The following is a 6,200-nucleotide window of genomic DNA, read 5'->3' as shown; positions in this document are numbered from 1 at the left end:
ATGAAGCACTAACAGGAGGCTTTACAATTTTCATTCTAGTGTCTTTCGTTTGGGAGAAAAATGCAAAGGTACAATGCAGCTTTTCCTTGCCGATATCTCTCTTTTGCAAAGAGATAGGCATTGGAAAATGCAGGGCTATAACGTGTAGATGAAGCACTAACAGGAGGCTTTAAAATTTTCATTCTAGTGTCTTTCGTTTGGGAGAAAAATGCAAAGGTACAATACAGCTTTTCCTTGCCGATATCTCTCTTTTGCAAAGAGATAGGCATTGGAAAATTCAGGGCTATAACGTGTAGATGAAGCACTAACAGGAGGCTTTAAAATTTTCATTCTAGTGTCCTTCGTTTGGGAGAAAAATGCAAAGGTACAATACAGCTTTTCCTTGCCGATATCTCTCTTTTGCAAAGAGATAGGCATTGGAAAATTCAGGGCTATAACGTGTAGATGAAGCACTAATAGGAGGCTTTAAAATTTTCAATCTAGTGTCCTTCGTTTGGGAGAAAAATGCAAAGGTACAATACAGCTTTTCCTTGCCAATATCTCTCTTTTGCAAAGAGCTAGGCATTGGAAAATTCAGGGCTATAACGTGTAGATGAAGCACTAACAGGAGGCTTTAAAATTTTCATTCTAGTGTCTTTCGTTTGGGAGAAAAATGCAAAGGTACAATATAGTTTTTCCTTGCCGATATCTCTCTTTTGCAAAGGCTTCAACCCTCGTCTGCATATGAAAAGAGACAAGGGGCGTGCAGGGCATGGCGGCCTTTTGCGGCGCTTGGATGACCCCTAGTTCGCATTACACACCTCCACCCTCCTTCGGTGTGGGGCTCATGTTGGCTATGCCCCAGCCCCTGAAGCATTCAAGCTGATTTCTTGCAGCAGCTGGGCACTGTAACTGCTCCAGAGACGCTCTGTAAGGCAAGTAAAAGGGTGTGGGCCCTGCAGCACTACCTGTAGTTTGCATTGTGCGCTGGAAGGCACGAAGTAAGCAGACGGGAGAAGTCAGGATAGTGCGCAAGGGCATAGAAGGGAGCGGCTCAAGAAAAGAGAAGTGGAAACAGACAGCAAACTAGGCTGGAGAGAGACCTGAGACAAAGAGATCTGAATTATACGAGAGCCGACCAGGGGAAACACAAATTATGCAGTCAAGTTTCCCACATTTGGGGAAAACGCAGAAGCAGCACACCCAGAGTGCAATGGGTGAGCCTTGCCCTGGGAGAAGCACCTTCATGATCATAGTATCTCACCTGGCAGGTAAGTAGGAGTTGGGCTAGAGCTGGGGAGGGTCGCTGCTCGAGCATCCCCCTGTCAAGTAAAGGAGATTCAACTGAGGCAGCACAAGGGAACTCTCATCTGGGGACAACAACTGCAGGGAGAACACATATTTTCAGATAAAAATCTTGGTCATGCTCTGGTTTCTCTTCAGAACGAACAAATCTTTCGCCTTTTACTAAAGATTTCCGTGGAGAGGAGCAAAACCGAGTTTTATCTCAATTTTTGCATGCCCCATCTTTTTGGGGTTTCTTTTATCGGTTTAAAGATAGAATGAGTGTGCTTTAATGTAAGCTCATTTGCATAGAAATGACAGTAAATGTTTGTTTCTTTTCAAACAGAACTTTCTTGACCATGCTACTTGCTTGAAAGATCTGGGAGCACATGGAATACAGTACAAACCATGCTTATAGCAAGGAGAAGACAGGTGAGAAATCTGCTTTCTTTCAAATTGGGCGCTCACTTTGATCTGAATGAGGACTGCTGGCACGGCACTCAGGCGACAGGTGGAATCTTGGTCATGCTCTGGTTTCTCTTCAGAACGAACAAATCTTTCGCCTTTTACTAAAGATTTCCGTGGAGAGGAGCAAAACTGAGTTTTATCTCAATTTTTGCATGCCCCATATTATTGGGGTTTCTTTTATCGGATTAAAGACAGAACGAGTGTGCTTTCTTGTTAGCTTTAATGTAAGTTTATTTGCATAACAATGACAATAAATGCCTGTTTCTTTTCAAGCAGAACTTTCTTGACCATACTAATTGCTTGAAAGATCTGGGAGCACATGGAAAAGAGTACAAACCATGCTTATAGCAAGGGGAAGCCTGGTGAGAAATCTGCTTTCTTTCTTTCAAATTGGGTGCTCACTTTGAGCTGAATGAGGACTGCTGGCATGGCACTCAGGCGACAGGTGGAATCTTGGTCATGCTCTGGTTTCTCTTCAGAACGAACAAATCTTTCGCCTTTTACTAAAGATTTCCGTGGAGAGGAGCAAAACTGAGTTTTATCTCAATTTTTGCATGCCCCGTCTTATTGGGGTTTCTTTTATCAGTTTAAAGATAGAACGAGTGTGCTTTAATGTAAGCTCATTTGCATAGAAATGACAGTAAATGTTTGTTTCTTTTCAAACAGAACTTTCTTGACTATACTAATTGCTTGAAAGATCTGGGAGCACATGGAAAAGAGTACAAACCATGTTTATAGCAAGGGGAAGCCTGGTGAGAAATCTGCTTTCTTTCTTTCAAAGTTGGTGCTCACTTTGAGCTGAATGAGGACTGCTGGCATGGCACTCAGGCGACAGGTAGAATCTTGGTCATGCTGTGGTTTCTCTTCAGAACGAACAAATCTTTCGCCTTTTACTAAAGATTTCCGTGGAGAGGAGCAAAACTGAGTTTTATCTCAATTTTTGCATGCCCCATCTTATTGGGGTTTTATTTTATCGGTTTAAAGATAGAACGAGTGTGCTTTAATGTAAGCTCATTTGCATAGAAATGACAGTAAATGTTTGTTTCTTTTCAAACAGAACTTTCTTGACCACACTAATTGTTTGAAAGATCTGGGAGCACATGGAAAAGAGTACAAACCATGTTTATAGCAAGGGGAAGCTGTCACAACTGAGGGCCTGAGCTGACGGGAGGCAGCCTCAGTTGTAGGGGCTGAGATGTACCGGAACCTGGGAGGTTGTATCAGACCCCTGGACATGTAAGTAACATAAATAATAAATGCCCGAAGGCGTGACCACGACAACTTGGATAAAAGTCAATGATGTTTATTATGACAACTCCGCAACACAGCAGCAGTAAAAGAAAACGTAAAAGTCAGCAAAGAATAAATACAGTTCCTGGGTACTACAGGATGGCAGGAGCCACAGGGCACTGGTAGTGTGAGATAGTTCTTATGATCTTCTAGATGGAAAGTCCTTACCAGGCCCGACTGTAGCAATGGAGATAACCCAGGATTGTGCCAGCTGGTGTTCCAGGAAAAGCTGGGTTGCTGAAGATAAAACAGCTGCTGTGGATACTGGCTGGAACCTGACTGTTGTTAGCACGTAGTGGATACTGGCTGGAACCAGTTAAATAATAAATGAACTTGGGAGCGATGAAATATGAACTGAAATGTAGAACTTGAGAGCGGAGAAATAATAATACCGGTGGAGAGTGGTAAAGTGTAGAAAGGACTAGAGATGAGCGGGTTCGGTTTCTCTGAATCCGAACCCGCACGAACTTCATGTTTTTTTCACGGGTCCGAGCAGACTCGGATCCTCCCGCCTTGCTCGGTTAACCCGAGCGCGCCCGAACGTCATCATGACGCTGTCGGATTCTCGCGAGACTCGGATTCTATATAAGGAGCCGCGCGTCGCCGCCATTTTCACACGTGCATTGAGATTGATAGGGAGAGGACGTGGCTGGCGTCCTCTCCATTTAGATTAGGGTTGAGAGAGAGAGAGAGAGATTGACCCGAGGCTGTGATACTGTAGAAGAGAGTGCAGAGTTTAGTGACTGACGACCACAGTGACCACCAGACAGTGCAGTTGTTTGTTTTATTTAATATATCCGTTCTCTGCCTGAAAAAAACGATACACACAGTGACTCAGTCACATACCATATCTGTGTGCACTGCTCAGCCCAGTGTGCTGCATCAATGTATATATATATATCTGACTGTGCTCAGCTCACACAGCTTATAATTGTGGGGGAGACTGGGGAGCACTGCAGTGCCAGTTATAGGTTATAGCAGGAGCCAGGAGTACATAATATTATATTAAAATTAAACAGTGCACACTTTTGCTGCAGGAGTGCCACTGCCAGTGTGACTAGTGACCAGTGACCTGACCACCAGTATATATAATATTAGTAGTATACTATCTCTTTATCAACCAGTCTATATTAGCAGCAGACACAGTACAGTGCGGTAGTTCACGGCTGTGGCTACCTCTGTGTCGGCACTCGGCAGCCCGTCCATAATTGTATATACCACCTAACCGTGGTTTTTTTTTCTTTCTTTATAGTCATACTAGTTACGAGTATACTATCTCTTTATCAACCAGTCTATATTAGCAGCAGACACAGTACAGTGCGGCAGTTCACGGCTGTGGCTACCTCTGTGTCGGCACTCGGCAGCCCGTCCATAATTGTATATACCACCTAACCGTGGTTTTTTTTTCTTTCTTTATACATACATACTAGTTACGAGTATACTATCTCTTTATCAACCAGTCTATATTAGCAGCAGACACAGTACAGTGCGGTAGTTCACGGCTGTGGCTACCTCTGTGTCGGCACTCGGCAGCCCGTCCATAATTGTATATACCACCTAACCGTGGTTTTTTTTTCTTTCTTTATACATACATACTAGTTACGAGTATACTATCCCTTTATCAACCAGTCTATATATTAGCAGCAGACACAGTACAGTGCGGTAGTTCACGGCTGTGGCTACCTCTGTGTCGGCACTCGGCAGCCCGTCCATAATTGTATATACCACCTAACCGTGGTTTTTTTTTCTTTCTTTATACATACATACTAGTTACGAGTATACTATCTCTTTATCAACCAGTCTATATATTAGCAGCAGACACAGTACAGTGCGGTAGTTCACGGCTGTGGCTACCTCTGTGTCGGCACTCGGCAGCCCGTCCATAATTGTATATACCACCTAACCGTGGTTTTTTTTTCTTTCTTTATACATACATACTAGTTACGAGTATACTATCTCTTTATCAACCAGTCTATATTAGCAGCAGACACAGTACAGTGCGGTAGTTCACGGCTGTGGCTACCTCTGTGTCGGCACTCGGCAGCCCGTCCATAATTGTATATACCACCTAACCGTGGTTTTTTTTTCTTTCTTTATACATACATACTAGTTACGAGTATACTATCTCTTTATCAACCAGTCTATATATTAGCAGCAGACACAGTACAGTGCGGTAGTTCACGGCTGTGGCTACCTCTGTGTCGGCACTCGGCAGCCCGTCCATAATTGTATATACCACCTAACCGTGGTTTTTTTTTCTTTCTTTATACATACATACTAGTTATGAGTATACTATCTCTTTATCAACCAGTCTATATATTAGCAGCAGACACAGTACAGTGCGGTAGTTCACGGCTGTGGCTACCTCTGTGTCGGCACTCGGCAGCCCGTCCATAATTGTATATACCACCTAACCGTGGTTTTTTTTTCTTTCTTTATACATACATACTAGTTACGAGTATACTATCTCTTTATCAACCAGTCTATATATTAGCAGCAGACACAGTACAGTGCGGTAGTTCACGGCTGTGGCTACCTCTGTGTCGGCACTCGGCAGCCCGTCCATAATTGTATATACCACCTAACCGTGGTTTTTTTTTCTTTCTTTATAGTCATACTAGTTACGAGTATACTATCTCTTTATCAACCAGTCTATATTAGCAGCAGACACAGTACAGTGCGGTAGTTCACGGCTGTGGCTACCTCTGTGTCGGCACTCGGCAGCCCGTCCATAATTGTATATACCACCTAACCGTGGGTTTTTTTTCTTTCTTTATACATACATACTAGTTACGAGTATACTATCTCTTTATCAACCAGTCTATATATTAGCAGCAGACACAGTACAGTGCGGTAGTTCACGGCTGTGGCTACCTCTGTGTCGGCACTCGGCAGCCCGTCCATAATTGTATATACCACCTAACCGTGGTTTTTTTTTCTTTCTTTATACATACATACTAGTTACGAGTATACTATCTCTTTATCAACCAGTCTATATATTAGCAGCAGACACAGTACAGTGCGGTAGTTCACGGCTGTGGCTACCTCTGTGTCGGCACTCGGCAGCCCGTCCATAATTGTATATACCACCTAACCGTGGTTTTTTTTTCTTTCTTTATACATACATACTAGTTACGAGTATACTATCTCTTTATCAACCAGTCTATATATTAGCAGCA

At 43.2% G+C, this 6,200-nt stretch overlaps 5 non-coding genes across 5 annotated transcripts; 4 read left to right on the top strand and 1 right to left on the bottom strand.

Moving 5' to 3' along the window:
- Positions 1–1,095: 1,095 nt before the first annotated feature.
- LOC134997406 (U1 spliceosomal RNA) lies at positions 1,096–1,258 on the bottom strand. The gene has a single exon (XR_010199927.1). It is a non-coding gene; the product is annotated as a U1 spliceosomal RNA (small nuclear RNA).
- A 144-nt stretch (positions 1,259–1,402) lies between these two features.
- LOC134997484 (U5 spliceosomal RNA) lies at positions 1,403–1,518 on the top strand. Its single transcript, XR_010199979.1, has one exon. It is a non-coding gene; the product is annotated as a U5 spliceosomal RNA (small nuclear RNA).
- Positions 1,519–1,788: 270 nt separating this feature from the next.
- LOC134997479 (U5 spliceosomal RNA) lies at positions 1,789–1,904 on the top strand. The gene has a single exon (XR_010199975.1). It is a non-coding gene; the product is annotated as a U5 spliceosomal RNA (small nuclear RNA).
- Positions 1,905–2,190: 286 nt separating this feature from the next.
- LOC134997488 (U5 spliceosomal RNA) lies at positions 2,191–2,306 on the top strand. Its single transcript, XR_010199983.1, has one exon. It is a non-coding gene; the product is annotated as a U5 spliceosomal RNA (small nuclear RNA).
- A 274-nt stretch (positions 2,307–2,580) lies between these two features.
- On the top strand, positions 2,581–2,696 carry LOC134996898 (U5 spliceosomal RNA). The gene has a single exon (XR_010199458.1). It is a non-coding gene; the product is annotated as a U5 spliceosomal RNA (small nuclear RNA).
- The last annotated feature ends 3,504 nt before the right edge of the window (positions 2,697–6,200 follow it).

This window comes from Pseudophryne corroboree, unplaced genomic scaffold (genome assembly GCF_028390025.1).
Source record: "Pseudophryne corroboree isolate aPseCor3 unplaced genomic scaffold, aPseCor3.hap2 scaffold_144, whole genome shotgun sequence".
NCBI classification, from domain to species: Eukaryota; Metazoa; Chordata; class Amphibia; order Anura; family Myobatrachidae; genus Pseudophryne; species Pseudophryne corroboree.
This window is presented reverse-complemented; position numbering and strand designations above follow the sequence as displayed.